The sequence below is a fragment of the Nelumbo nucifera genome, chromosome 1 (assembly GCF_055504915.1).
Source record: "Nelumbo nucifera cultivar China Antique chromosome 1, China Antique-T2T, whole genome shotgun sequence".
NCBI classification, from domain to species: domain Eukaryota; kingdom Viridiplantae; phylum Streptophyta; class Magnoliopsida; order Proteales; family Nelumbonaceae; genus Nelumbo; species Nelumbo nucifera.
The window spans coordinates 214,401,782-214,406,832 of NC_142649.1; the positions used below are offsets into that span (position 1 = coordinate 214,401,782).

Below are 5,051 nucleotides of genomic sequence, written 5' to 3' on the forward strand. Positions count from 1 at the left end.
TGATTATTATTTCCTTAATTAAGCATAATAGAGAGAATCAAGGTCCATATGCACGAAGGTTGCAGTCTCCTTTGGATTGCTGATCCAATTTAGATTAAGGGACGAAATCATCTGAAATGGACTCTCATAATGGCAACACTGAACGATTACAGAGCTAAGATTTTGTTTTCTCTTTCAAGCTTTTAGTCGGCAAACAGATCAATAGTTGTTACAAGAGAATTCTGAACCAATCCAACAGACCAATAGTTGTTTTCTTTTTGGATTCTCTTCCTTTGGTGCTAGCATGGAATTGTTAGTGGAAAACTGTTATACAGATCCAATAACATCAACATGGAAGCATAAGAAACTTCCCGTCAAAACAAACAGAACAAAAATCCATACAGATCTAATAGCATATTATTATCAGTAGTACATATCTACAATAATATAGCACGGCTTGCATAATTGAGATATTCTTGGAGAGATTTCTTCCTTGATTTATACAAAAGTTACATTCAGAATCTGTGTAATCAAGCATGTCCAAGACCAGTCACAGCAACCGAGTCCTTTTTATATCTCTTGAGGCAACTTCCAAGTCACCAATGAAAAACAGGATTTTGTCCAGAATACCTAAGCAAGGCTCCTCTGCTCCTGAGGGTATTTCCCCAATGAATTCTCTTTTTAAATTGGAGTTACCAGTTGCCCCTTTTCTGCTCTTCCTAGAACCCAAATGGCGTTGAATTTCTCCTTGGTGAACAAGATAATAGTCATCACCTTCTCTAACGAATTTCAATCCCCTGTCAACCATGGATCCAATGCCTTTCAATTCAAACATGTAATATTTAAGAAAAGAAATATTTAAAGAACAAGTTCCATCGATCAAGATGGTAGGCTGAGGTAACAAAGCTCCACATTACTTTTAGTGCTCTAACATAGAGAGAATGCATCAAACTTACATAGTTGCATGAATCCATCCATTATCCAGAAAAGCATGTGCAAACACAACGCAAATAGGCATGCAAACATGCAAGGTATATAAAGAAAATTATTTGGAAAGAACTCAAGCTGTAAATGGTTGCCCTAGATATTTAACAACAGGAAAAACCAATGAGCAGTAAGCCTCCAGTCAGATACTTTCTTCCCAAAATTTTGACTGACTCTAAATACAGGGGTTTTGGGGTTTTTGGCCACTTTCAGGGGGTTAGGCAGGCCTAAGACCGACCACCTGACCAATTTTGAGAAAAAAAAAACTAAAATTAAGTTATGTGGTTTCAAAACACCCGAGATACAAGTTCATATTAACAGATTCGAACTCACTCAACAACAAGAAATAATTTTATACCATGTGGAAACTGCATAAAGAGATAGGGAACAAAACACTAACATCACTGGAACTAGCTGTTGCTGTTCAACATAGTCCCAGCAAGGCCAATCAGAAATAAGTGGCATGGCATCCACAGCCATCTTTTTCTCAATTCCTACATCAGTCCAATGCATAAATAGTTGAATTTCAAGATTAGCTGGAGGATTAAAAAATTCAAAGCAGTCAGTGACCATGTTCTTCTATATGCATAAAATAGATGACACAGAGACAGAGGAAAAAATATTGCCAGACATAATTATATCATGAGTATATGCAACATCATAAATAGACATACAGCAAGCTTAAATAGCATAGAAGTGACAAAGAAAGAAGATCAAAATTGAAAATTATCACTTAAATTTCTTAACTCTCTTATGTCAAGTACACAAAGTGGGGAGTCAATTTTTCCTTTTCATCTTCAGAAGTTTACGAGGGAAACCAAGAAACTGATGAATAAGCTAGTGGAAAGTTCTCATTGGTAGAGCATAGAAATAACAACTTTCTTTCTTTATGATGATAATATAAACGATATAGATTAAATATAACACTACTAACATATGTAATAGTAGAAATCATGGTAACATTATTGGACTTGCTAATAGATTTATTGGGATTTTTGGGAAGCTAAAAAGCTTTTATTTCTTTATTCATTAGGAGCTTCAACTTACAATCCAACACGTTCACAACGATCTTGCACTTCATAGACATCTTTCCATAATTTGGAATCTGTTGGAGCATAGAATGCAGCATGATCTCCTCCCCATCTCTCTTTGAACAGGTTGCGCCACAGAATATTGTCCGAGGCTAAGACCCTCCATTTCCTGCAAACTTTACAGTAGAAACTACTTTGTTTACTTATGACCAGACAAACAGCAAGTTGGCATTTATCAAATCATTAACATGAACGAGTGGTGATTAATATTGCAAACAAGCATCGAGTGCAGAGAGAGGGAAACAGATGGATTAGATCCTTTCCGTGGTGATCTAGCGTGAAGCCAAGGCCAGTATCGGCATATATGGTAAATGCAGCTGAAATAAGTAAATGATAAGCTTCTATATTCCTGATTCTCTATAAAAGCAACTTCCATATTCACAGGTTTTCGGCCATTTGTGGAGAGGGATCTAATAGACGAATGGTTCCCATGATGGGTTAGTATCTTTTTGATCCAAAGGGCCCTAAACGAATTCAATTATCATCTCCGTGTCCCTCCCCCTTTTTGTGCATCATTTGATATTTCTATTGCTGGCACGCAAGATTGAATTATCATCTCCGCTTGTATGATTTGATATGGAGCTGATTAATTCAGTAAAACTTGTTTTTCTTTTTTTGTCTTCCTGTTTTCTCCTGGATTTCTTCGCTTTGGGCAACCAGGGATAGCTCACTCAAGTCGTCACATCTCTTCTCTTTCCAAATAAACCAACATAATTAGATGCATCACAAATCAAGAGCTGAATTTAGCTTCAGAAGGGAGAAGGATGAACCCAGTAAAGGGGAAAAGAGCAATTGGGAGTTTTGGAGAACCAAAAATGCCCAATTCGTTGTGAATTCGACAACCCCATTTTACAAGGGTAATATGTAGATCAAGAATTCAGATGTGGCCCAGAATAATATAAATGATCGGAAAATTTAGGGAAAAAAAACAAAACTCAAATTTAGAAACCATAAGTATAATTCTGAGCTCTGACCTTGTTTGGCGGTTGCAAGATTTTGGTGATCTAAGAAGAAAAAGATTTTAAGAGACAGATCTGTTGATAATTTCTCCATTAATTTCAGTATCTGGGGTGGACTTCTCTGTGGCGGTGAGGTGACGACGAGGAATGAAGGAAGAGCTGGAGAGAACTGAGAAAGCAAAACAACTCCTCAACAAGTAAACCGACCCAACGAGAAGTTCGCTTTCTTTCTGGTGGTTGAAAATTGAAAATATTCTTTGGATTCCGCCACCATGGCTTCCACATGTTGTCATTATTCCCGCGAAACAAAAAACAAAAAAAAAGAAGTAGAATTTAATTGCGGGAAACTTCAAAAATTTACTAACAGCTATAACGGGTAACGGTAACGGGCAGAGAGCGTATGGAGGGACTATGGCGCTGTTTATGTTACATGAAGATGAAGATGAGGATTGACCGATTGAGGAGTTTTTGTTCATGTTGTGTTGTGTGGGTCAGACTTGGATCTACGTAACGAGCAGCCCCGAATTTTTTATTTTTTGACTAAACGCTGTGTACTGTAAAGCGTAAACACATTTATTGTCATTCACCGGCAAGATCTTCCCAATGTGCGGCTGTGGGGTTATGTGAACATTTAAGTGGCTAGCGTTTGTGCTCAGCAGATCCGCATGAAACTTTGAAACTTAAACTGTTAAACCAAATCTCGGTAGAAGGAATGTCAATTTTCAGGGAGGAGAAAGGGAGTTCGCATCTCCGACCCACCGCGCCTCGCCCCACACAATTCCCGCCCCCTAACCTCAAATCGGAGTCTCTGACCTCGGTTCTAACCCGAGCTCGGATCTCCGCCCCCCATCTTCGGCACCGGCAATCGCTCCAGCCACCGTCATCAGGCACGCTCCAACCCTCATTTTTTATGTGGGTGTTTTTCATTTCAAGAAACCAGTGCTCTATGAAGAAAAAACTAAGCATACTTCAAGAAACCAGTGCTCAACCAAACACTGGTGCTAGAGCAATCACCGGTGCTGGAGCAATGGCCGGTGCCGGAGAGAGAGGTGGAAGGGGGTTAAAAAAGTCTCTCATTTGAAATGAAAAACAAAACATCAAAAGAGGGTTTCTCTGATTTGAAATGAAAAAACCAAACACCCACACAAAAAACGGGTTGGAGCTTACCTAATGACTACAGTGATCGCTGGGGGCGGAGAGTCGAGCTCAGGCTAGAGCGGGGTCAGAGACTCCGATTTAAGGTTCAGGGGGCGGGAATATGGGAGAAGCTCAAATGATATCGTTTCGGGGCTAACGGGCAGAGATAACGTCCATCCCATTAGCCCCGCATGTGGAAATGCCCCATCATGTGCGACTAGATAGGTGTCAATTACACACGTTGTGTGGGGCAATTGTAGGGCAAGGCATGGTGGGACGGAGATGCGAACTCGAGAAAGGAGAAAGGTAGGAAGTGCAATGATGTAATCAGCAATCCCTATTTCATGTGAGAGAATGCAAATTATACACCAGTTTTTTTATATAAAATTTTCACTATCAATGAGTGCAAATTTTGCATCAGGTAAGGGTGAAAAATAGGGATGACAATTTTCCCCATTTTCTCGATCCTTGTGGGGATCCGTCCCGGATGGGGTGGGGATGGGGATGATTTTCCCCCAGATGGGGACAGGGATGAGAGAAATTTGGGGACGGGGAGAGTAATTCCAGCCCCATAGGATCCCCACTAATATATATGTATACATGTATGCATACATTATATATGTATATATGTATGCATGCGTTATATATGTATATATATACACATACATCTATATATTAATATTTTTAAAAATATGGTTGACTATATTCGAATATTTTTCAATAAAATTGTAAATTTTAATTATTTTATTTTTATTTTTTTTTAAATACAATAAAAACAAAAGCAAAATGATTAACATTATAAAAAATCACGGGGAATGGGGATCCCCGTGGGGATGGGGACGGGATGGGGAGAGGCTCCCGATCCCCGCCCCGCCCCGTTGCCATTCCTAGTGAAAAACAT

At 39.2% G+C, this 5,051-nt stretch overlaps 1 long non-coding RNA gene across 1 annotated transcript; it reads right to left on the minus strand.

Moving 5' to 3' along the window:
* Positions 1-378: 378 nt before the first annotated feature.
* Positions 379-4,179, minus strand: LOC104604701 (uncharacterized). The gene is made up of 3 exons (XR_016081054.1): positions 3,029-4,179; positions 2,011-2,170; positions 379-776 (listed from the first exon to the last, which is right to left on the minus strand). It is a non-coding gene; the product is annotated as an uncharacterized LOC104604701 (long non-coding RNA).
* Between the last annotated feature and the right edge of the window lie 872 nt (positions 4,180-5,051).